At 44.5% G+C, this 26986-nt stretch overlaps 1 long non-coding RNA gene across 4 annotated transcripts; it reads right to left on the bottom strand.

Annotated features, from left to right (window-relative positions):
- Positions 1-2: 2 nt before the first annotated feature.
- LOC132360048 (uncharacterized) lies at positions 3-26810 on the bottom strand. Of its 4 annotated transcripts, none has more exons than XR_009501049.1 (4): positions 25890-26810; positions 12512-12690; positions 12126-12268; positions 3-3072 (listed from the first exon to the last, which is right to left on the bottom strand). It is a non-coding gene; the product is annotated as an uncharacterized LOC132360048 (long non-coding RNA). The 4 variants fall into 4 exon arrangements; XR_009501046.1 differs by lacking the exon at positions 25890-26810 and adding an exon at positions 15614-21568; XR_009501047.1 differs by lacking the exons at positions 3-3072; positions 25890-26810 and adding exons at positions 4827-5248; positions 15614-21568.
- Between the last annotated feature and the right edge of the window lie 176 nt (positions 26811-26986).

The raw sequence follows: 26986 nt of genomic DNA, 5'->3' as shown, positions 1-26986 counted from the left end.
TTCACCATGAGGCTTGTGGGATCTTGGTTCCCTGACCAGAGATTGAACCCGTGCCCCCTGAAAAAGTCCCTGAAAATTTTAAAGGATCACTGTAGCTGCCATGAGGGCCTGGACTTAGGATAGGGAGTAGAAATGGGGAGATGAGTTAGGTGGCTACTGCAAAAGTCCAAGCATGAGGGCAATGCAGATGGTCAAAGTAAACAGATTCCAGATTTGATAAGAAATCTGCACTCAACCCTTGTCTCAGGATCCTTGCTAAAATCCAGGTGTAAGTTTACTTTTACCTCTTTTTAGGAGATCTTCCTTTAAATTTCAAATTTGATTTCATGGTTAATGATCCAGTTAGACTCTAAGAGAGATTGGAAGGGGATAAATTAAATCCTGCCAGCCCTCAGAAGCTAAGACCAAGAAGTCAGAGGAATCCTTGCCCTAGCCTTCAAAGTCCTTAACATACGATTTTCTCCCCTCTACTTGGCTCATGGCTGATCATACTTCCTTGGTATTCCTTGAATCTGTCCTAACCTCTCCATGTCCAAGGAGCGAACCCTTCCTTGCTCTCTCCTGCTCCCAGTTCACCTGGTATGCAGATCAACCTCTGCTTACTGCTCTGAGTTGAAATTATTCACTGGTTTGCCTGTCTTCCCAACTAGACCGTGAATTCTTTGAGGGCAGGGACCTTGTCTACTCATCTTTGTGTCCTGGTCTTGTCTACAGTGAGTGGCACATAGCAGTTGCTCAGTAAAAGACTGTTGAACTTGACTGCCATAGCCACACTGACCATGCCCTCAGGACAGCTCTACTGCTAACATCCTCATGGTGAGAGAAGAAGAGCTGGCTTGTCTTTATCAGCCCTGAGCCCTCAACCTGATCAGTCACAGACACTCTTTCCAGGATCTTTTCCACATTAGGCAGAGACTTCCCAGATGCAAAGGCCTCTGACAGTTCTCTCCAGCAAGTGCCGAGACTTGGCTAGCCAGGGAAAGGGTTCTGAAGTTGTCTCCAAATAAGGTGAAGGGATTAGCTGCTGTTAAAACAGCATGGGAGCTGTCAGTAAGGAAATAGTCTCTCTGAGATGGACCCTCCTGAAATTGATAATATGATGCTTTCAAATATGAGCTACTGACAGGACAGAAGCCTGCTTATCCCTGAGTCTGACTCTTCCTTCCCAGCCAAGGGATCCAGTGGTGCCAATCCCACTGAGGGCTGGTGTACAACAGATGTCAGGATGCAGCCCACTTGAGATCCCAGGCAGGGAAGGGTCCTTAATTAGTTAACAGGCATGGTCTAGTAATAGTAATGTCACAAGAAAAGTGTGGGTTCAGGCTTTCTGAATAGTGTTAAAACACTATGTAGAATGAACAGTCAGAAGTCTCCATGAGCCAAGTATTATTAGAAAAGCCTTTGTTTCAAACTTTTATCAAGAATATTCATACAAAGTATATTATTATCTGTTGCTTTGTAACAAATTATCCCCAAACATAGCCACTTAAAATGGCACTTATTGGGACTTCCCTGGTGGTCCAGTGGCTAAGACTCTGTGCTCCCAATGCAGGGGGCCCGGGTTTGATCCCTGGTCAGGGAACTAGATGCCTCATTCCACAACTAAGAGTTCACACGCCACAACTAAAGATCCAGCACGCCACAATGAAGATCCTGTGTGCTGCAACTAAGACCTGATGCAGCCAAATAAATAAATAAATATATTTTTTAAAAAACCCCAGCACTTATTATCTCATGGTTTTTCTGGGTCAGGAAATTGGGAGAGGCTCAGATGGGTGGTCCTTGCTCAGAGTCTCTGATGAGGATGCAGTCAAATCTTTGACTGGGGCCAGGGGATCTGCTTCCGTGATGGCTCACTCACATGGCTGTTGGCAAGAGGCCTCAGTTCCTTATCACATGTACCCCTCCACAGAGCTGCTTGAGCATGCTTATGAAATGGCAGCTGTCTTCCCCCAGAGCAAGCAATCCAAGAGGGAGACCTCCATGATTTTTATGATCTGGTCTTAAAAGTTGCGCACTGTCACTTCTACTTTATTCTATTTGTTAGAAGCAAGGCACTAAGTTCAGTTCATAGTCAAGGAGGGGAATTAGGGTCCACCTTCTGAAGGGAGTGTCAGAGTTGCAGACATATTTTAAACTGCCTCATCCAGTCATGAAAAAACAAGAAGACTGAAAGTCTTGAAGCTGCTAAAATTTCTATTGCATTTAGGTCAAAGGGGATTAGGCATGAAGAAGAGTCCCAGACCAAAAGTGATGGCGAGTTTGTTCATTCGTCCATCCATTCATTCATCTATTCATTCCACAGCTACCCATTAACACCTACTGTGTGTAGTTGGGAATCTGGACTATATGTTATAGGGCTCATGAAGAGGCACAATTATAATTAAAGTGACCGTTGCTGACCTTTATAGAGCACTTACTGTGTACCCTTGCTGCAGAGAGCTTTAGATCTAATTATCTCATTTAATCCTCCCAATATCCCTTTGAGGTATTATTATTGTTCCCATTTCACAAATGAGAAACTTAGACTTGGAGTGAAGTCAGGTACCGTCAAGAGGTAGAATCCATGATTTGACCCAAAGGACTCTGACCCCAAAGCCCTTACACTTCTACTACTAATAATGGTCACAAGTATTATTCCTACTTTAATTGTCTGTTCCTGTTATTTGTCTGAGGCTGAGAGGTTGAGTGACTTGTCCAAACTTGTTTTGGCACAGCTGGGCTGCAAAGCCAGTTCCTGAGAGTTCCAAGTCTGTGCTCTCTCTCCTTCACTTGCATCAAACCAAGTCCTTTCTGTCCTGCTTCCTGCAGAAACAGAGCTAAGATGGGAAAGGGCCCAGGGGAGCGGGGAGGGGTGTGGAAAGGGGAGAAATTATCGCTGAGGCCTGGAAGCTTTTATAAGCGTGGCTTTCCCCTGGTTGGTGGAAGAACTCATCAGCATCTCTCCCAAGGCTGCTGTGGAGATGCCGTGGAATTCCTGGTGGGCCTGAAGAGGTGTTGCTCTGCCCAGGCTGTCAGCCAGCTGGCCTCTCAGAGAAGCCCCTGCGGGGTGTGGACACTCCAGACCCTGAGCTGCAACGAGAAATGATGTCAGATGTGGCTAATCATTACGGAGCCCTCACTGAGCGTCAGGCACGTAGCTAAGGTGTTGTGTGTCGTGCACGTACACTCAGGGCATCCCCACAGCTGTAGACGAGTCTGCACTAGCTATGATTCCCATTTTACAGAGGAGGAAGCTGCGGCACAGAAAGGGTGACTTGTCTGAGTCCACACAGACATCCAGGCTTTAAAGTGGGTTAACTAGGGTTCGGAGAGGGGGTGAGCCATAAATAGTTTAAGTGCAGGGGCCTAGAGTTAGGGGGTCTGGAGGCACTCCTGCCCTTGTGGGCCTTTCCTTCCAAAAAAAATATTTAAAATCATATTTTAGGACTATGTTGGAATAAGGATGAATCAAATCCAGACTAAATTCGTTATATATTTATTATCATTATATTCATTTTTTTCCTCTCAATTTTAAAATAAAAAATTGGGGGCTTCCCTGGTGGCGCAGTGGTTGAGAATCTGCCTGCCAATGCAGGGGACACGGGTTCGAGCCCTGGTCTGGGAAGATCCCACATGCCGTGGAGCGACTAGGCCCATGAGCCACAGTTGCTGAGCCTGCGCGTCTGGAGCCTGTGCTCCGCAACAAGAGAGGCCGCGATAGTGAGAGGCCCGCGCACCGCGATGAAGAGTGGCCCCCACTCGCCGCAACTAGAGAAACCCCTCGCACAGAAATGAAGACCCAACACAGCCATAAATAAATAAATTAAAAAATTAAAAAAAAAAAAAAATTGGGAATTCCCTGGCAGTCCAGCAGTTAGGACTCCACGCTTTCACAGCCAAGGGCCTGGGTTCAATCCTGCAAGCTGCCGGCATGGCCAAATAAATTTTTAAAATAAAATAAAATAAATGAAAATTAAAACAATGTGTGGGCCCCTAAAAATATCATGGACCTCATACAATGTGCCTCTTATGTCTAATGGAGAAGTCGGCCCAGTCTGGTGTCCTGATTCCCTTGCTCACTGACCCTGTGGCCTTGGCAGAGTTACTTGACCTCTCTGTGCCTCACTTTCCCTCCCTGGAATATGGGAATAAATGGCAGACTATATTATAAACGGTGATAATGAGGATGACATGAAGTAATACATGTAAAATGCTCAGCACAATGCCTGCCATAAATGAAAATGCCCACACCGAAGATATGGGACTCACCAGCCTCCATAACTGTGAGGCTCAATTCCTTATAAACAAACAAACAAATAAATAAATCCATCCTATTGGTTCTGTTTCTGTGGAGAAACCTGAATAATATGATACACTGTCATGATAACTTTTTGAATAAAATGTTTTCTCCTACAAAATAAAAATAATACTTGCATATTAAAGAAAATATTCCAAGACAACCTCTGCTAACATTTGGGTATATTTCCCTCTACCTTTTAAAAACAAAATTTTAACATAGTTGAGCTCTCCATAATTTTGTTTTTTTGCTCTTAAAATTTAACATTATAACAAATTACATTTCCTCATATTATTACAAACCTTGAAAACATAGTCTTTTCTGATTTAAAATAAAAATAATACATGCTTATTGTAGAACATTTGAAAAATACAGAAGAGTGTAAAGAATGAAAAGTCTCCTGTGATTCCACCACACACTAGTATGTTTTTGTAATACATTCTAGTCTGTTTTCTTTTCATGGATATAATATAATAATATTTATTCTACTTTTTTATATTATAATCTCATTAAATATTCTTCAAAATCTTATTTTTAGATGGCTTGTTATTCTATGAATATACCATGAGTTTTTTAGAATACATATCACCCCATTTTTTGGTTTTGTTTTTTATATCACTCTATTTTTTACATAAATTTATTTATTTTATTTATTTATTTTTGGCTGCATTGGGTCTTCATTGCTGCGTGCAGGCTTTCTCTAGCTGTGGCAAGCAGGGGCTGCTCTTCGTTGCGGTGCGCAGGCTTCTTACTGCAGTGGCTTCTCTTGTTGTGGAGCACGGGCTCTAGGCGCGCGGGCTTCAGTAGTTGCAGCATGCGGGCTCAGTAGTTGTGGCGCATGGGCTTAGATGCTCCGTGGCATGTGGGATCTTCCCGGACCAGGGCTCGAACCCGTGTCCCCTGCATTGGCAGGCGGATTCTTAACCACTGCGCCACCAGGGAAGTCCAATATATCACTCTAGTTTTGAACTGTAAAATGTAATTTTAAACTGTAAGTATATAATATAAGCAGAGGCTCCATAAATCACTTCACCATTCCCCTCTGGTTGGACATTTAAGAAGACTCAGTAAATATTTAAAATACCAGATGATTTCTCCTTCCCACCAGTGTCCTGCAAAACTGGTCCATTTGTCCAATTTACCCCCAACCTCTTTCCTTCTGATCCCACACTCCATACTTGCTTAGCTACACTTGTCTTTGTGTATGGGATGAATGAATGACCACAGTGGGCAATAAATTGAATGCCTGCCAGAGGATCTCAGATCTTAGACTTTATTTTATAGGCGACAAGGAATGAGCAAAGACTTTTTAATAACAGAGGACCTTAAGCAGATCAGATCTGTTTTCCAGAAAGATCAGTCTGGTAGGAAATGAACAGTAGGTGCAGAAGGGAAATGAAAAAGGCAGGAAGTCTAGGTAAGAAGTTTTTCAATTGAGAGGTGAGAGCAGTGGAAATAGAAATGAGGAGATAGATGAGAGAAAGACATTCCAGATAAAGAAGGGACAAGGCTTGGTAATCAAAGAGGAGGGAGGAACGTGGTAGAGAGGCCACTGATAATTGAGGATGATGAAGCCATTTAAGTAAAACCCTGCCCTTATGCCCACCAACTCCTGGAAGGGCAAGCAGGCCGGGTCCACTCCCAGGAAGTTCCCCAGCCAATCACAAACATTCTCAACATCAAGACGATGATGTAAAACATCTTCGCTATTCCTGTGCTCTCTGCATTGGTACCTTCTCTCCCACTTTGCCTCCTCTTTCATCTTCTACCCCTGGCCCCCCCAGGGCCTCTGGCTCCATCGAGCCACAACCCCTTGTGATTGAGGCTAAAAAGACTTATTTCTGTCTTACCAATATTAATAGGTTCTTGTAGATCTTTGTGGCATTATTATGATAAAAGATCTGCCTTCTCATCTCCTTCCAGGGTTGAGAATGGAAAGGAGCAGAGAGAGCGCAGGGCCCAGGGAAACCTATCCTGCCACACAACCAAGAGAGGAAACACACAAAGGACCAGGTTTGAAATTCACGATGCCAATTTTCACTGGATGCATTGTTCTTTAGGTAGCACAGGCCTTGCCTGCCACAGTCAAGAGGGAGGTTTTGTTGGGCAGAGGGTGACGTTTTCTTGGCAGATGATGTCAATTGTGGTGACTGGAGCAATGCTTTTGAGTCTCGGTTTTTCTACCAGTAATGTGGCCTGAGTATTACCAGTGTTTTTGCAACTATGCCTGAAGGTAAACTTTCTCTTCAAGATCAAGTTCTGCTTCCTGATTCAAGCAGTGGTCATCTTCTCTGCCAAGAGGCTGTGTCTGGGGGGTCCTTGACCAGGTCCTCAGTTTGCCCTTATTCTTCATCAAAGTGTCTTTTGGTGTGAACCCCCTTTTCTCTGGCTTCAAGTTTCCATGAGGCAGGAGGTCCATCAAAGTAACATGTCAGCGGCTCTTGGTTCCTTCTCTTACCGTTGTCCATAGGAGGAGGAGTAACGATCTGATTGGCAGGTTTGGGAGAAGGAACTGGACATGCTCAGCTCAGTGCCTTCCTCCTTGCTTCTCTCTAGCAACACACATCTTCTTCTGCTCCTCCAAGCCGTAAGTCCAACAGGAGCAGGCTCTACCCCTGAGGCACAGGTCTGTTCCTGTCCACTGCCATCTCAAACTGGGTGGCTAAGTCTGCCTAATTCTAGGGTGAAGAATTAGAAGGCCCCTTAGTCAGACACCAAAAGCCAACGTTTTCATTATCAGCTTTATTGGTAATAAAATTTCTTTCATCTCTACCTACTTGATTCCTGTCTTCCCTTCATTTTGTTCCAAATTCAAGCAGGAAAAAGTGGCATGTTATTTACTGGGCTTTCCCCAAACCCTAACAGTCCCAGTAGAGACACATCTAAGATGCTTATAATAAAATTAGAGAATTGGACCTCCCAATAAATAGAAATAACACACATTCATTTTAAGTCTAACAACAGAGACAACATATAATTCATTATAAGCCTAGCAACAAAGTGATGGGATTTCCAAAAAAAAAGTTGTGTTCTTCCAATCTGTAGCTAAAATATTTACATGGGGCCCTGGTGATATGCAGGCAGTGGTTTACAGAGCGCAGCCTGTTCAAACCAAACAGTTGCTCTATTCCTGATTTTGGAAACTCGTCAAGGAATCAGTGTTTACTTAGACAACTTGGGCCCCAAGCAGCTCTTGTGTAGGCTGGATTCAATCCAAGGAGAAGCCATGGCTCGGGAACATTCCTTCTTCTCCCCTGACCATTAAATCACAGACCTCTCAGCTCTCCAGGGCCCTCTAGAGGGCATCCAGTCCAGCCTCTGGTCAACTGTCCAGTCCCCAGGCTGGGCTACGTAGACTTAAGTTCTGGTTTAGAACTGGCCCCTTGGCGCCCAACCTAACGAGTAATCCTGTGTGTGAATGTCTTATTCATTTAACTCCCAAAGAGAGAGTATAGGCTTGAGGGCAAAGGATTTGATGTTTAATACGTGGATGACTTGAATTAGTCTGGAGCATAATGCAAGGGGTGGGCCAGCTGTGGGAAACAGACCATGGAGAACCTAGGAAGGTCAAGTCTGAGTGTCCAGGAAACAAGATCTGCTATTTCTACCCAAAGTAAGAAAACAAGCCCAACATTATCGAAGAACAAGCACAAGCATGAGGATCAAGAATAATGCACAGGGGGGCTTCCCTGGTGGCGCAGTGGTTGAGAGTCTGTCTGCCAATGCAGGGGACGCGGGTTCGAGCCCTGGTCTGGGAAGATCCCACATGCCACGGAGCAACTAGGCCCGTGAGCCACAATTGCTAAGCCTGCGCGTCTGGAGCCTGTGCTCCACAACAAGAGAGGCCGCGATGGTGAGAGGCCCGCGCACCGCGATGAAGAGTGGCCCCCGCTTGCCGCGACTAGGGAAAGCCCTCACACAGAAACAAAGACCCAACACAGCCATAAATAAATAGATAAATAAATAAATAATTAAAAAAAAAAAAAAAAGAATAACGCACAGGGATTTCCCTGGTGGCGCAGTGGTTAAGAATCCGCCTGCCAATGCAGGGGACATGGGTTCGAGCCCTGGTCCGGGAAGATCCCACATGCCGCGGAGCAACTAAGCCCGTGTGCCACAACTACTGAGTCTGCGCTCTAGAGCCCATGAGCCACAACTACTGAGCCCACGTGCCACAACACTGAAGCCCGCGCGCCTAGAGCCCATGCTCTGCAACAAGAGAAGCCACCACAATGAGAAGCCTGTGCACCGCAACAAAGAGTAGCCCCCGCTCGCCGCAACTAGAGAAAGCCCACGCGCAGCAACAAAGACCCAGTGCAGCCAAAAATAAATACATAAAAATAAATAAATTAAAAAAAAAAAGAATAATGCACAGAAAAAGCACGTGCCACTGTACCTCGGCTCTCAATATGAGATAGTATTGTTATTACTGTTCTCATTGAGATGATTTTGAAAACTAATGAGATTAGCGTGTGGGTAGGCCCAGTGCAAATAACAGTGATGGGGTTAAAGCAGTGACTGCCATTGTTTCTGTGTGCTCCATCCTTTTTTCTATTTGGTGACTGCCTTTTCTTGACCTTCCATGGTTCTAATGGAACCATCAGCCACTGCCCCTGTTGGTACAGTGGTGGACAGTGACTTAGGCCAATCTTTTCTTCCAATGTGATTGGTCCTGGGATAGGCACCTACAGCCCGTGCTCTGCAACAAGAGAAGCCACCGCAATGAGAAATGAGAAGCTCGCACACCGCAACGAAGAGTAGCCCCCTCTTGCCGCAACTAGAGAAAGTCCGCCCGCAGCAACGAAGACTGATGCAGCCAAAAATAAATAAATTAATTAATTAATTAAAAAAAAAAAGAAATGGTCTTCGGTCTAGATGCTGGAGCAGTGCTGTCTAATAGAACTTTCTGCTATGATAGGAACATTCTATATCTGTGCTGTCCACTACAATAACCACTAGCTGCATGTGGCTGTTGACCACTTGGAATATGGTCAGTGAGACCGAAGGGCTCAATTATGTATTTATTTAATTAATTTAAATCTAAATATACACATGTGGCAATGGCTACCATATTGAACAGAGCAGCTCTAGACCAAAGCACGGCATTAGCAAACACAGATGTGGGTGAGGATAATACCCAGTGCTTGCTTGGCCAGGAACATGTGCAGGAAGAGCTACAATTTATAAGTGGCAGGGGACAGGGGGACTCCAGGATTGGAGCAGTTGGTAAAGGAAAGTCATCTCTCTAGTTAGCAATTTAAAACAATGTATTCTGAAACCTAGAGATTATCATACCAAGTGAAGTAAGTCAGAGAAAGACAAATATCACATGATATCACTTATATGTAGAATCTAAAAAAAAAAAAAGATACAAAGGAACTTATTTACAAAACAGAAATAGACTAACAGACATAGACAACAAATTTATGATTACCAAAGGGGAAAGGAGGGGAAGGGATAAATGAAGGATTTGGGATTAACAGATTCACACTGCTATACATAAAATAAATAAACAACAAGGACCTACTATACAGCACAGGGAACTATATTCAATATCTTGTAATAACCTATAATGGAAAAGAATCTGAAAAAGAAAATATATGTATATATGTATACATATATATATAACTGAATCACTTTGCTGTACATCTGAAACATTGTAAATCAACTATACTTCAATGAAAAAAAAAACCAGTGCATGCTGGTGTATGTGCTCTATTGCAAAGCTACAGGACTTCAGAGAAGACTGTCTTAGAGTATTTTTTTAATATGTAAATTGCAAAGTAATTTAACCACATTACAGGAGATTAGTAACCAGAGGGGGGGAAAATCCCTCTAAATTCCACCACACAGTTGTGATTATATTTATATATTTCCTTTCAGTCTTTTGCACATGCTTGTTTATACTTCACATGCTCATTTATGTAGTGGACATACATTTTAAATTATAACCTCCATGGATATACATTTTGTATCCTACATTTTCCATTTATCACAAGTATTTTTCTGTGTCATCATATTCTGTGTGTAATTTTCAATAACTGCAAAATATTCTACCGGTTACACTCACTCTATATAATTCATATAACCATCCACTGATTTTTGTATTTTTTAGGATATTTCCAATTTTCTTCAGAGGGTTGGCGGGACAGGTGTCCTAAGGCACATTAACTCCCCGCACCTGCATATTTTGTGGAGCAGGAACATGAGCTTTGAAGGCAGGCAGACCTGGGTTTAGATCCTGGGCCTCCATCACTTAGTAGCTACATGACCTCTGAGAAGATCATTCATCTCCCTGAGTCTCAACTTTTTCATCTATAAAATGGGAATAATAATACCTGCCTTTCAGGTTGTTGTCAGGTATTTGTAAATTGCCTCCCACAATGCCCGGAATCTAGGAGATGTTCATGAATTATAACACTATTATAAATATTTTTAGATTATAGTTTTTTTTAGAAAGTTCAATTACGAGTAGTGTTTATAATCTAGTCAGTGTTCTGAGGACCTCTCAATTGCAAGAAATTTCCTGATTTATGCTAATGAGTCTCATGGCCCATCCCACCTGCTTGGACCAGAATCCCTGTCAACTTAGACGCTGGGACATGGAGGCTCCCTAAGGCTTAGAGAAATGCGGGCTACGGGGAGACTCGGGGGAGGCACTGGGGGAAGCTGCAGAATGGGCTGGAGAGGTGGGCAGGAGGGGGATTTGCCTTTCACCTACTAACCAAATGCACAAGCTTCCCCTTTGGCTTTTGCTTCTCTCCAAAGCTCTTCTTTTCCCACAGCGATGGGTGACATACTGAAAATGGGGAACATCAAAGTGAGGGCGGAGGAGGAAATAAGAGTATTTACAAGATGTGCTTTCCTGCCAGAGCTGGCCGCCCCGGGGTGACAGGTAAGGCACTAAAATATAGGGAATTCTGTCCCTCTGAGGACTTCTAGTCCTGCCTGAGCTACCATGAGCAAATTCTTAAGCCTCTGTGAGTTGGGCTTTCCTTGTTGATTAAGTGGGGATAGAATAATAATGCCCACACGGAATTGAGAAGCTCCAATAAGAAAGAAACAATAGGGCTTCCCTGGTGGCGCAGTGGTTGAGAATCTGCCTGCCAATGCAGGGGACACGGGTTCGAGCGCTGGTCTGGGAAGATCCCACATGCCACGGAGCAACTGTGCCCGTGAACCACAACTACTGAGCCTGCGCATCTGGAGCCTGTGCTCCGCAATAAGAGAGGCCGCGATAATGAGAGGCCCGCGCACCGCGATGAAGAGTGGCCCCCGCTCGCCGCAACTAGAGAAAGCCCTCGCACAGAAACGAAGACCCAACACAGCCAAAAGTAAATAAATAAATAAATTTATTAAAAAAAAATAAAAGAAACAATAGTGCCCAGTCCTCAAGCGTGGAGCACCTGCTAAGTACCAGGTGCCAGGTGGGGCGATTCACACCCATCACCTCTTCCATCAGTCACAACAGTCCCCAAAGGCTGGTGGTGTTATTTCCACTTTACAAGGAGGAAATCAGGGCTCTGAAAGGTGAAGGCCCGTGCTCACCGCAGTGCACCTCCCTGCTTTGTAAACTGTAAGGCCCTGGACGGTTGTAATCTGTTGTTATGACCCTCTAGAGGTCTTCTTAGCTCATTCCCTGGAGAGTTTTGCTAGAAAGTTCTTCAGGAGGATTGCAGAGTACATTGAACAAACTGATTTGACATGTATATGTTGGGCGCCTACTGTGTGCTAGGTATTGTTGTGGAGACTCAGCAGTGAATGCCACGGATAAATTATCCTCCAAGAGTATACATTTTTGTGTGAGAAGGCTGACGGATTAAAAAACAAACAAGTAGGGAATTACCTGGTAGTCCAGTGGTTAGGGTCCCGCGCTTCCACTGCAGGGGGCACCGGTTCGATCCCTGGTCGGGGAACTAAGATCCCGCATGCCGTGTGTCACAGCCAAACAAACAAACAAGTGTATAATATGCCCTGTGATGATAAGTTCTGGGAAGAAAAATAAAACGGAAGGGTGATTTTATGTCCAATGGTCAGAGCAGGCTCTGTGATGACAGCTGTGCTCACCCCTCAGATATTAGGGTCTACAAGGGTGTCATCTCCATAAGGACAGAGCCCTGGGATCTCTTTCGTCCCTGTAGCCCCAGTCCCCAGAAGTAGTCCTGGTTCCCCATAGGTGGTGAATAAATATTGATTGAATGAGTGAATAAACAAACTGCCATCATCTCAGACCTGCTGGAGAAATGTCCACGGCAGGGTAGGCATGGGGTTTTGGATTCAGTTCCTATCAGCTGACACTCATGGAGAACCTTCTGTGTGCCAGGCATTGTTCCAGCCTCCGTGGCCGCAGAACAACCCTTTCCTTTGAAGATCTTCGCTAGAGATGATGGTGGAGCTTGCAATCTAGGAGTCTAGAAGAGAAGGAAGCGAAAAGAATAAGGGGAGAGCAAGGGGTTAAGTGCAAAGAGTAAGAGTTTCAGGGTCAGGAAGGAGTTCAGCAACTGTATTGCCTGACTTTTTTTTTTTTTTTAGTGCAAAAAATAGCTAGTTCTGCTTTTCGGACTGAAGCTGGCTGAGTCAGGGGTTCAAAGAGAAGAGCATGAGGATGGGAGTGGCAGTTGTCATCTGCAGCAGATGCTAATGCCCCAGAGACAGATTTGTGGACTTGAAGATGCTTCCCTCCACCCCCTCTGGCCCAGGAATCAAGGTCAGGGGCAGACAACCAAGCTCAGTTCCCTGGGGTCCCCATCCCAGCCTCTCAACCAGGCCAGCCCTTCCCGAGAACATCACCCTTGTTCCACCCTTGGACTCTACATCAGGCTCAGCAGTCTCAGAGGCCAAGGGTGTGAGAAGAATCATCCCAGCATGTGTTATGAACCATTATTTCCATTCCTTTGGCTGTGCTTTCTCCTGAGCCCCGAAGACACTAGGTCAGTGCTGCTTTCAGCCCAAACGTCTGACGTGCCAGGCCTTTGTTCGGCCTCACAAAAGAAGGGGATGATTATTAAAAGAACAGACCTTGTATTCCATATTTACCCCAGATGACATTGCCTTGATCCCTAAAATAACTCCAGATCGCCTGGGTGGAACTTGCTCGTTCTTTTTCATCTTGCTATTTTGCAACTGTTTATGGAGACCATCACCATAGTGATATTATCAGAGCAGGTCAAATGAAACTCCAAACCCTTGGGTTGTTATTGGTTTTCCTTTGTACCTTGGAACATGACTTTTTCACCCTAGACCAGCTCTTTCATTTCTTTTAAGCACTTTTCTCAGCTCCAAGTCAGCAGCAGCACTTTCTAACTGATTCCCAGCAGTTAAAACCACAGAGGTGGTCCACGCTGAGATGAGGGATGGAAGTACTTGGGCTGAGTTTCCAAACTGGAAACCATATTTACCAGAAATCTCCTTTTCTTCGGATAAAACTTGGGTCAAAGTTTCAGAGTATTCAAAGAGGCACTAAATAAACTAAAAGTCTAAAGAACCTTCAGTGTTTGGTCCAAGGAACATGGCTATAGAGTTCAACAAATAAACACAGCTGGCGTGGGGAGAGCCTTTAGCAAATACTTATCTTCTTGATTATTTTTTTCATAACCATCATCTTGGCCAACAGCCTTTATTGTAGCATTCTCATACATTGCTGGTGGGAGTGTGAATTTGTAGGACTTTTCTAATAGAAAACTTGGCAATGGTTAGGAAAAGCCTGGATAGTGTGCTCTTTCTGTGAAGCAAACTTCTACTTGTGGGTTCTAAGAAAATAATTAGGGATGTGAGCAGAGGAATACATATGAAGATGTTTGTTGCTAATAATGGTGGAAGAATGGAAATAACCAAACTGTACAATACAAAGGGATTGCTTTTAAAAAATCACCATCTATCCATACGATGGATACTAAACTAGAATTACAAATTGTGCCACAGGAGAATCTTTAATACATGTAAAACATTCATGATATGTTCTCAGGTAAGAAAAAACAGGTAACAAGAATGTGCATGCAGTATGATCCCATTTTTGTAAAACATGTATGTATATGGAAAGGAAAAAGATTAGAAGGATAGGTTCTAAAAAGATGGCAGTGATTATTCCTTGGATAATTTTCTGGTTTTGCTGTTGTATCTATAATTTTTACAATGAGCATGTATTTCCGTAGTCAGATGTTTAAAAAGCTATTTTGAAGAAGAATAAGCCACTGTGCCTTTAAAATCACCTCTGGGGACTTCCCTGGTGCTCCAGTGGTTAAGACTCTGCACTCCCAATGCAGGGGGCCTGGCTTCCATCCCTGGTCAGGGAACTAGATCCTGCACGCGGCAATGAAGATCCCGCGTGCCGCAACTAAGACCCGGCGCAGCCAAATAAATAAATATTTACATATTTAAAATCACCTCTGATGGATTTTGTGGGCAGAAACAGACTCTTATTCCAGGAGCCTCCTTACATAAAGCTCATAAGATAGAAAGTGCTCAATGATCTCTTATTGTGGTTGAAGATAATGAATGAATTGTATGGTACCTGGGACCGATAAATATTTAGCAACCATGGGTTTTCGGCCTATTTAGAGTTTAAGGTCAAAAATATACAAGGCTGACATAACCAGGCATAAAACACACACACAATGTAGTAAGACCGGCAAATGTATTTACGAAATACCAAGAACCGTCTGATGTTCCGTAACAGCAGTGAGGATTGTTGGGGGCAGGGGAGGGGACCATCCATAAAATCAAAGAGCACATGATATGCCACCAATTTATTGCCTGTCTTATTTAAACCTCATGACAATTGTACATGGTAGGTATCATACACCCATTTTACAGATGTGGAAACTAGAATATGGAGGTTCAGTCACCTGCTCTCTCACCATTGCAGAGAGATAGAAGATGCAATTATTCAGCTAGAAGAGGCGTGGAGCCCAGCTTATGACTGGAATGGGTGGGACAGGAAGGAAGGAGTACAAGGAGAAGGAAGACCTATATACCTCTATGGCATGGTCCCCAAAGGCTTCTACCAGACTGGTAAACATTTAGGTTGCAGGCTGGAGAAAATAATAATTTTAGCTACCCTCCTTTGAGTACCTGGGCACGATGTCAATATAAAAATGAAGATTACAGGATGTCATTGTATCCAACCTCACTGGCTTGTGGGAAGCGGTAGACGTGCTGCAGGAATATGTAGCACAAATATGCCAGGGAGTAAATTACACAGAATCCTAGAGTCTGTCATCATTATGATCATCACTCAAAACATCTAAACACCTCCTTGTCTGGGGTAATGTGGAGAAGTGAAAAAAAGGATAGGCTTTTTGGATCAGACAAAACTCCAGTCAAATCCTGGCTCACCTTTCTGTAGTGATGTGACCTCTGTCCATCTTCACTGGCTCCACCTTGAGGTACCTGTGGAACCTTAACACATTCATGGAAATCCTGCTTCAATATTATCATCCCAATCATTTTCTGCTATGTTGGAAGCTATCATGGGTAGCTTTTTAGACCTGTATTAGTCAGGGGAGTGCTAGCTGCTGAAACAACCTTCAGTGCTTAGTGGCTTACAGCAAAGGTTTATTTTCCCCCTAGGATACAGTCTGACTGGATGTTTTCAGTAGACTCTCCTGAATGGAATACAGGCTTCCTCCAACTTGGAGCCTCTGCATTCGGCTGGCTGATGAACAGAGAGAGAGGGAGAGTACGGGGTAGGTCCCAAGGGGCATTTGATGGTCATACCTGGAGGTGGCCCATTTCACTTCCTCCCACATTCCATTCGTCACAGCCCCATCACATGACCACAACCTAACTCAAGGGAGGCTAGGAAATGTAGACAGTGCTTGAGCCCAGGAAGAGGAAATGGAAAAGGTGACCCTGTAGCTTGGCAGTGCTACATACCTGTAGCAATCACGAGTAGTGTGGGGCAGAGAACAAAAGGTCATCAAGATAAAGCCTAACAGAACTGCCATGCCAGTTGTCCAGGCAATGCTGCCTGACAGAGAGATATCTCTGGTGATCAGAGTTTTCTCATACAGGTTTTAAACTGGGCCAGATCTTACAGGATCTCAGACCAAGTATGTCTGATCCTATCTGGCAGTTTTAAGCTATAAAGAAGGTAGCAAGATGAATATTAGAAATGGGTCCCATCACGACTGGCATTGCTCTGTGCTGAACCACCCGTCCCACCATGCCCTGCACGTTTCCCCTGTGCATTTGGCTTCAGTGTGCCTACCTTTAGACTTGGTGGTTCATTTTCTCCACTTAGTCACTTTACCTACCAGACTGAATACTTGCCATCACTCCTCTGCCTTTGGCCTTTGCTTTCCTTTCTGGCCCAAATATGGAGTCTTTCTGACTACAGTGGCATTGATTGCCTTAGATAAATAGGTCACCATGTCTAGCCTGGTCGGAGGCGTTAACAGCCTCAACAAGGTCCTCGTATGCTCTGCACTCCAATGGTTCACTTGAACAAAAAATAAAGCTGAATGAAAATAAAAACAAAAATAAACAAATGGGATCTAATTAAACTCAAAGCTTTTGCACAGTAAAGGAAACCATAAACAAAACAAAAAAACAACCCTCAGAATGGGAGAAAATATTTTCAAATTAAGCAACTGACAAGAGATTAATCTCCAAAATATACAAACTTCTCATGCAGCTCAATATCAAAAAAAAAAAATAACCCAATCAAGAAATGGGCAGAAGACCTAAATAGATATTTCTCCAAAGAAGACATACAGATGGCCAAAAAGCACATGAAAAGATGCTCAACATCACTAATTAGAGAAACGTCAATCAAAACTACAATGAGGTATCACCTCACACAGGTCAGAATGGCCATCATTAAAAAACCTACAAACAGTAAATGCTGGAGAGGGTGTGGAGAAAAGGGAACCCTCCTACACTGTTGGTGGGAATGTAAATTGGAACAGCCACTATGGAGAACAGTACGGAGGTTCCTTAAAAAACTAAAAATAGAGCTACCATATGACCCAGCAATCCCACTACTGGGCACATACCCAGAGAAAACCATAATTCAAAAAGACACATGCACCCCAATGTTCATTGCAGCACTATTTACAATAGCCAGGACATGGAAGCAACCTAAATGCCCATCGACAGACGAATGGATAAAGATGTGGTACATATATACAATGGAATATTACTAGGCCATAAAAAGGAACGAAATTGGGTCATTTGTAGAGACGTGGATGGATCTAGAGACTGTCATACAGAGTGAAGTTAAGTCAGAAAGAGAAAAACAAATATCATATATTAACGCATCTATGTGGAACCTAGAAAAATGGTACAGATGAACCGGTTTGCAGGGCAGAAACAGAGACACAGATGCAGAGAACAATGGGCTTCATTCATAGAGCACCATATTCCAGCTCTGTCCTAATTGTTTGTGATGTGACTCATGGTCCCTGCCTCAAGGAGCCCAGAGAGTAGTAGGGGCAAATTACAAGTGAAAAGGTGTACCTAGTACAGCATTTCCACGGAAACACAAAGAAAGAAGCCCCAAACTCAGCTTTTGAGGGGACAGGCAGAAAATACTGCATGAAGGAAGAGGTGACCATTCTTCTGAGTCTAAGGGTTAGCCTTAGATGCATTGTAGAGGTCATCCCAAGCCTAGTGGGCAGCTGGTCGGCCGGCATAATAAACTAAATATGACTTCTCCCAAATATGCATATTAAAGCTCCAACAGCTGGCCCACATTTGAGAAGCTGTTCTCTAACTCTGAGCAAGACCTCGCAGATGGTCAGGATACAAATACTTCTAGTCCAGCAGAAGGCAGCTGTGAGTTCTCCCAGGTACCTATTAGAAAAGCAAAAACAGGACTTCCCTGGTGGCGCAGTGGTTAAGAATCCGCCTGCCAATGCAAGGGACAGGGATTCGAACCTTGGTCCGGGAAGATCCCACATGCCACGGAGCAACTAAGCCCGTGTGCCACAACTACTGAGCCTGCGCTCTAGAGCCTGCGAGCCACAACGACTGAAGCCCACGCGCCTAGAGCCCTTGCTCCGCAACAAGAGAAGCCACCGCAATGAGAAGCCCGTGCGCCGCAACGAAGAATAGCCCCCACTCGCCGCAACTAGAGAAAGCCCGTGCGCAGCAACGAAGACCCAATGCAGCCCAAACTAAAAATAAATTAATTAAAAAAAAAAAAAAAGAAAAGCAAAAACAAAAGCCCTGAGAGGATGTCTAACCTCAGACAAAGCATCCCCTTGGCACTGATGACTTTGGGGTGTGTTTTTGTTTGTTTTTTGAATTTTAGAATTTTATTTATTTATTTTATATAGCAGGTTCTTATTAGTTATCCATTTTATACATATTAGTGTATATATGTCAATCCCAATCTCCCAATTCATCACACCACCGCCCTGCCACTTTCCCCCCTTGGTGTCCATACGTTTGTTCTCTACATATGTGTCTCTATGGGGTGTGTTTAAAAGAAGTGGAGTGCTAGTGGTCTGTCTCCCTCCACCTTCTTGCTACGTGTTCTTTCAGGATGCTGCGGGTGGGAAAAGTTGATCTTAGTGGCCTAGCCGAGGCTGCCTCCTTTGCAAACCACACAGTGTTCTGTCTACAGAGGAAATCAGCATTTTGGGGGCCTGTACTCAGTCCTGCTTAGGGTTCCAATGATGAGAAATTTCTGAGACCCAAAAGGAGCCTGTTTTGATAATTTGCATGAGCTTACCCAGAATGCATGCTTGTAGTGACCATCTGTTTTTTTTTTTCTGCTCTTCAGCCTCCCTTTCTCCTTCTTTTGTGAATAGTACCCTGCTTCCCCTCCCCATTACGTGGGAAACAGCTCCCCTCCCCCATTACGGGGTCTCCATCCCTGCCAGCTCCAGGAGTGGGGACGTGACTGAGGCCTGCTGGTAACTGAGGCCGTGAGCGTCAATGAAATTGTCTAAGGAGAAGCCGCAAAGTCAGAGGAGGAGAGAACCCCATCATTTAGGGGTTGCGTAGAAGAGGATAAGTCTGCAAAGAACGGAGAAGGAGCAGTCAGAGAGGTAGGACTGAGACCAGGAGAGTCACGCGATGTCATGGAAGCCCGTGGACCAGAGTGCTTTAAGGAGGAAGAAGTGACCAATAGTGTCAAGTACTCCTGCGGAGTCAAAGGAGCTGACGATTGAAACACGTCCATGCGCTTTTCGACATGGAGGTAGGGGTGACCTGAGGGTCATTTCTGTGGAGGAGGGATGGAATAGAAGGGGGAGTAGAAGTGGAGAGAGGAAATACTGACAATTCTGTAGCTGAGAAAGACAGGAGATAGGGTGGTGGGCTAGAGGGATCCATGTAGGCTTTTTCCTTCTTTCTCTTTCTTCCTTTTTTTTAACATATGAGACACTTATGCATGTTTAAAACCACAGTAATCATCTAGTTGAGAGGGAGTAATTCAACAATCTGGGGAGAGATGGGATAATTGAGGTTCCTGAAAAAAACAGAATCCCCGAGTAGGAATATTGTTTACTGCATTTCCCACATTTACCTGATGGACCATCCTCCTTCAGGCAGAGTTTAATTAGTGTTCTACAGGGAGCACTGTGGCCCAAATTAGGTCAAGGGCCTATCCTCAAACCAAGGCCACACTTTGGCTTCAGTCAATCAGGATCCTGTCCTCAGGAGCTGGGGGTGGGCTCAACTCCACGCAAACTAAACATCTGAGAATGAGGAAGGGTTAAGTTGTAGAAAAGACCACTAACCCGGCTGAAGATGGGGAAGATGGAATTACCAGGTGACGTATCTTCCCTCCTGGTACTCTTCCTAATGAAGATCCTTACATTGAATCCCACTAGAACTTTAGTATATGGAGGTAGAATGTTCAAGGAATATGGTCAATAAAATTAAAAAAAGAAAAAAAGTAAATCAACTATACTTCAATAAAATTTTTAAAAACAGATATGGTTTAAACCCCTTGTCTGTAGAATTCAGTGTAGTGAGGGGTCAAAAGTTGGCTAATTCTAGGGTTCTTTCCTATCTCCAGACACACAGTAAAACATCTAAAACCACTGTTAGTAATCTGAGAAGATCCCCACCTCAGGGAGCACGCTCTGGCCTGTTAAAATCAGAGGTGATTTAGGAGCTAAACAAGCCCCAGCCCCCTGGAATGATTGTGCATTTATTAACCCAACAGTTCCAGCTGTGGAGACTTAACTGAAGGAGGAAAGATAGAAACCATGTTGGGCAAATGTCTGGGTAATGCCCACTTTACGCGTCTTGTATTAGCTGATGAGCATCACAAAAGATTCAGCGTATGGTGGAAGGTTGACTTGAGTCTCCGAGGTCCTCAAGATTGCTTCTTCCTTCCTCGGGTGATGGTACTATTTGGTGTGGGACTTCCTCCCACCCTGCCTCAATTCAGCAAACACTCATGGGCACCTACTATGTGCAAGTTGCCATGCTGTGTGCTGCTATGTACTGTAGTAACATCGTCTTTTGCTGTTTACAAAGCACTTTCCTACATATGATCTCAATTTAGTGATTCTGAGAATTGACTTTGAGTCAGAAAGACCAAAGTGAGGATGGGTTCATCCACTTATTTTTTTTTAAAGGTTTTTATTTTTATTTTTTTGGCTGAGCCATGAAGCTTGCAGGAACTAAGGTTCCCTGACCAGGGATTGAACCCGCGCCCTCAGCAGTGAAAGCACCGAGTCCTAACCACTGGACCGCCAGGGAATTCCCTGTCCACTTATTATCTGTGTGAACTTAGGCAAGTCATTTGTCTAAGCTTCAACTTCCTCTTCTAAAGAATGGTAATAATAGGAATTCCTAGTGCAAAGGACTGTTGGGAAGACTCAGTGAGATAATACAAGAAAAGAGCTTAGCACATAGTAAGCACTCAATTAAAAGTTGCCACTACTTTATTATTCATTCTTGGTCCACTTTTCACGCAATAATCCTATGATGCGGATGCTATTATCTTATTTCACAGACCTTCACTGAACACCTATTATGTTCCAGGTGCTGAAGACCCACAGTGACTAAAAGAGCATTTAGATACAGAAAAGAAGGGACCCCAGAACTGAGTCTTCAGCAAAGGAAGTGGAGGCATCAAAGGGAACTCAGAGGAACCCTGAGTCCCAAGAGAGGTGTAACAAGGAGGAGAGCGGCCAACTGTAATAATGTCAAGAGGTCAGGGACTTACCTGGTGGTCCAGTGGCTAAGACTCCGCGCTCCCAGTGCAGGGGGCCCGGGTTCGATACCTGGTCGTCTAACTAAGATCCTGCATGCCGCAACTAAAGATCCTGCACGCGGCAATGAAGATCCCACGTGCCACAACTAAGACCTGGCACAGTCAAATAAATATTAAAAAAAATAATAATACCAAGAGGTCAGCAGTAAGACAAGGCCCCGAAGTGACCACTGGCTTCTGCAACATGGAGTTTCCAAATCGACAGGTGGAGGCAGAAACTCGAGCCAGACTGATTTAAGGAGAAACCGGAGCTGATGTGGAAACAGCCACTGCAGAGAACTCACACGAGGTTTTGATGCTAAGGGGAGCAAATAAATGGGGGAGGTGGCTGGAGGGAGATGTGGGATCAAAGAGATTTTTGTTGTTAAAAACATTTTTTTAGAATATTGGGACATTTTTTAAAGCAGGTGGGAATCATCCAGGATGGGGGAGAAATGAGTGACTAAGGAAGGGAATCCAGAGTAAGGAACTAGAAGTATATTCAATAGCCTGTGATGAACCATAATGGAAAAGAATGTATATGTATGTACAATGAAGTCACTTTGCTGTACAGCAGAAATTAACACAACATTGAAAATCACCTATACGTAAATAAAATAAATTTTTAAAAAAGCACAGGGAACTATATTCAGTATCTTATCATAACCTGTAATGGAAAAGAATTGAAAAAAAGGCATATATATATACATATAAGTGAATCACTTTGCTGTACATCTGAAACTAACACAATATTGTAAACCAACGATACTTCAATTAAAAAAAGCAAGCAGTGAAGGCAGAAAACCTGGGCAAGATGCAGAATTTTTGGTAGAGGAGAGGGTTCCTGTCTGACTCTATCATGTCTGTGAAGCATGAGGCAAGCTCATCTGCTTAGAGTGAAGGATGAGAAGGGGACAAAGGAAGACGATTGAAAAATCATCCTTGTAGAGTGTGGGGAATTGAATACATCAGGAAAATACAGTAGGAAGGCTAGGCAGGACTGAGGGTTCAGTTGAAATTCATGGACATCAACTTAAAGTGACATCTGCCAGTTTTAATTTTCCAGCAATATTCAGATATTCTGAGACAGGTAAAGAGTAGGGGAAGAGCTTTGTTTAACTAGAGCTGGGCAAGCTAGAAGAAAAGAGAGGGGCAAAGGGGTTATGGGGTTTTGCAAGGAAGTGAGTATATTGATTATGACTGAGTGGGTGAGGAGGGAAGTGAGCACCAGTGGGAAAATAAATGCAAAAATCTGGCAGAGTCAAAAGATTTGCAGGTCTGGATGAGGTTGAAGAAATGCTTGTGTGTGATACTGCAGTAAAGATGTTAAAGTCAGATTTGAGATTCTGTGATTGTGTTTTCTGAGAGTGCAATTCCTGGTGAGAATAAGTCTGCTTTAAGACCATGGGAGTGGGCATTTGGGGGCGGGGGTACTCAATGGTGGGGAAGAAATCGGTGAGAAGTCAATAAGATTTCTCATGAAAGGGAACCCTCCTACACTGTTGGTGGTAATGTAAATTGGGGCAGCCATTATGGAAAAAAGTATGGAGGTTCCTTCAAAAACTAGAACTAGAATTACCACATGATCCAGCAATCCCACTACTGGGCAGATATCCAGAGAAAACTGTAATTTGAAAAGATACATGCACCCCAATGTTCATAGCAGCACTATTCACAAAAGCCAAGACATGGAAGCAACATAAATGTCCATCGACAGATGAATGGATAAAGAAGATCTGGTACACACACACACACACACACACACACACACACACACACACACACAGGAATATTATTCAGCCACCAAAAAAAACAAGGGACTTCCCTGGCAGTCCAGTGGTTAAGACTCTGCACTTCCACTGCAGGGGGCTCGGGTTGGATCCCTGGTCGGGGAACTAAGATCTTGCATGCTGTGTGGCACGGCCAAAAAAAAAAGAACAAAATAATGTCATTTGCAGCAGCAATATGGATGGACCTAGAGATTATCCTACTAAGTGAAGTAAGTCAGACAGAGGAAGACAAATGCCATATAATATCACTTGTACGTGGAATCTGAAACATGATACAAATGAACTTATTTACAATAGAAACAGACTCACAGAGAAAACAAACTCATGGTTACCAAAAGGGAAAGGGGTGGAGAGATAAACTAGGAGTTTGGGATTAGCAGATACAAACTACTATATATAAAATAAACAACAAGGTCCTACTGTATAGCACAGGGAACTACATTCAATATCTTGTAATAAACTCTAATGAAAAAGAATACCTATGTGTATAACTAAATCACTTTGCTGTACACCAGAAACTAACACAACATTGTAAATCAACTATACTTCAATTAAAAATAAAGAGAAAAATAAGATATCTCATGGATTATGCTTACGGATGCTCAAGTCATAAAGTAAGGTGCAGGAGGTGAGGTGGAGGTCAGTTCATGAGAAAAAGGAGGGGTGGCAGTTTGAAAAATATGATAGTATGAACTTCAAGGAGATTAGGTTTTGGAAAGAGGAAAGAAGAAACAGTACTAAAAATATTAATGGCGTTTGCCTCCTACCCACAGGCCCTCAAAGGCAGCTGTGTTTAATGCCACATGCCTCCATGCTCACAGCAACAGTTGACTGGTCAAGGGGTGGGATCTGACCTGTGGGCAGCCAATCTGTGGGCTGGCCAGTGACCCGTCCAATGAGATGTCATCATTAAAAGATGAGATGAGTTAACTGGATTCTGTCTTGGGATTTGAACTATGAAACACAAAAGAATCTGCCAGTTAATAGAATGAGCTGATGCAGAGAATAAAGGAGGGACAAGGTCACCAGGATGAACCCCATGCAGGCTGAAATGTTGAGGGAATAGGGCTATAAGCAAGCTGAGGATGCCAGACAGTCAAGAATGCAGCAGATGCATCAAAAGCAGCAGAAATGGGGATGTGTGAGAGAGATGGAGTAACTAACCTGTCTCTGAGTTCTGGGTTGGTCCTGAGCCTGCTTATTATGTGGGAACTTAATTTTTAAAGGTTTTTGAGGAGGGGAGCAACAAAATCAGACCTGGGGTTATGAGTGTGGGCTCTGGTCCCAGACTGCCTGGCTTTGAAAAAATTAGCTGTGTGATCTCAGGCAGGTTACTTAACCTCTCTGTGCCTCAGTTTCCTCATCTGTAAAATAGAAATGACAGCACTGCCCTCATAGGGTTGTAAGGAGGATTAAATGAGAAAATACAGGTAATGCATTTTGAATAGCAAGACTTCCTTTCAATCTTATTTTCTTCAATTAAACAGTTCAAATGTCACTTCTTTCACAAAACTTTCCTTCATGCTTTTATCTCTTAGCTTCCAGGAAGGACACCACCTTCTCGTGGTCTTCTTCCTTCCTCCTAGGTCACTACTCCTTCTTAGGCTCCTTGCTGGTTCCTCTTTCTCTTCTTGACCTCTTTTCTCTACGTTGATCTCCTAAGTGAGCTCACCTAGGTGTCTCGTGCTTTTAAGTACCTCAAAATATCATTTATTAGCTGACAGTTCTCATAAATTTATCACCAACTCCAAACTTTCGTATCTGATTACTTGACATCTCTATTTAAATCTCCAAAAGACATCTCAAACATAACTTGCCCCAAACTGACTGTTACCAGCTCCTCCCCCTAAAAACACCTAAACCCCTGCTCCTCCCCCTACAATCTTCCACAGATCAATAAATGGCAAATCCTTCCAGTGTTGATAACGCGAAAAATCTTAGCATCATCCAACTCCTTTCTTCTTCTCATGCCCACTAAGCATCTGCGTCTCTCTGCTGTGTGACCTTGGTTTTACCTCCCCGGGCCTCTGAGGATTAAATTAGTTATGATTTGTAAAGTGCATAACAACATCCACCACATAGAAAGCCTCATATAAGTGCTTTTGAAATAAATAAAAAATGCCTTCAATACAGAAAGAGCTTTCTAACGGCCCTAGTCCCCCTACAGTCCATTTAGAACACAGCAATCTCCTGATCCTTTGAAAGGCCAGGCCAGATCCTGTCACTGCTCTGCACCTCTTTGACCTCAGCTCCTGGGGCTCTCCCCTTGTTCAGTCTGGGCCAGCCACCTCTGCCTCCTTGTGCCACCGACACACCAGGGACTGTCCCCATCGGATCTTCGCCCCTGCTGTTCCTTGTGCCTCCCTCTGATCAAATGTTAGTTCTCTGCTGGCCCCACTTTGCTAATCTGCCTGCCCATTCCCTCACTCTGATTTTTCCTCCCCATCTCTATTTTTACTTAGTAGCTGGTTGTCTCCCCTCCCCCGGTTCAAACTCTGCAACAACACGGATGGTCTTGTTCATTGCTCTATCCCTAGAGCCTAGAACAGTGCTTGGTACACAGTAGATGCTCAATAAATACTTACCAAGTGAAAATTCCAAAGTGCCACGCCCTTTTCTGAATTCCCGTAATACAGGTCTGAATCATTCTTGTGGTACTTACCTGTATCGTCTTTATGCCGGTGGCAGCTTTTACTTGACTGTGAGCTACCTGAAGACGGGGGTCTAGGACATGGCCTGGCTCGTGGTGCTCCTTCCTGTCTTTTGTGCAACACTTTACAGTTTACAATCCCCTCACGGGTGACCTGATTTGAATCTCACAAAAGGGAGAGAGAGCAAACTAGGGAAGGCAGTTATTATTAGCAGGGCTAGCATCCCAGGCCTCCTGCCTTCTAGACCAAGCTTAACAAATATTTGTTGAATGAAGAGAAAAAAAATTTCTGAGTGACTCTGTGGAATGGGGCAGCCCCACTCGGCAAATGGGAGGGTTCTCTGGAGCAAATGTAAAAATACTCTTAACATCTAACACTTATTGCCCCGGGTTTTCTCATTTCTACCTGTGTGGTCCTCACAGCATTCCCGTAGCAGGTAGCTGTGAGAGCATCTTTATGTCCTGTCCTGTTCACCTCTGTTATCTTTGGTGCCTCAAACAAGGCCTGGTATGTGGTAGGTGCTCAGTGAGTGATGTGGGCCGAGGCTCCTTTTTTAGAGATCGGGTCGAGGTGCAGCGACTTGCTCCAGGTCCCACACGGAGCAAGTGGCAGTGCTGGGATTCCATCTCAGGTTCCTTACTACTCTATCTCTCCGGGATGGGCCTGCCCCGCGGGCCGCACCAGTTCCGGGTGCGCCGCAAGAGCGAGCGCGTGCACCGGGTGGGGCGGGGAGGGACTGACCCCTCCCAGACCCAGCGCCTTCCGCATCCCCGCCCGGAGGCCGACGGGCACCGTCTCTGTGCCGCCCCGCGCTGCTGCATCCACAGGGCCGGGCGTTGGGTCTAGCTGCGGGTAGAACGTAGCCCCCAGGCCCGGATTCCTGCCTCCACTCCTCATTCCGACCCCGCGCCCCGAGCCCTGAGGCGACCCACCCATCCTGCGGCCGCCCACCCATCCTGCGGCCGCCGCGCCCCGCCCCGTTCCGCCCGCAGTCCCCGCCCCTCACTTCCCCGTTCGGCGCTCCTCCCCCCGTGCCGCGCTCCTTACTTGGCGATCGCTGCGGCCCTGCGCGCTCATTGGCCGAGAGCCGGCTGCGTGGGGGGCGGGC

Source organism: Balaenoptera ricei, chromosome 1 (genome assembly GCF_028023285.1).
Source record: "Balaenoptera ricei isolate mBalRic1 chromosome 1, mBalRic1.hap2, whole genome shotgun sequence".
Classification (NCBI taxonomy): domain Eukaryota; kingdom Metazoa; phylum Chordata; class Mammalia; order Artiodactyla; family Balaenopteridae; genus Balaenoptera; species Balaenoptera ricei.
This window is presented reverse-complemented; position numbering and strand designations above follow the sequence as displayed.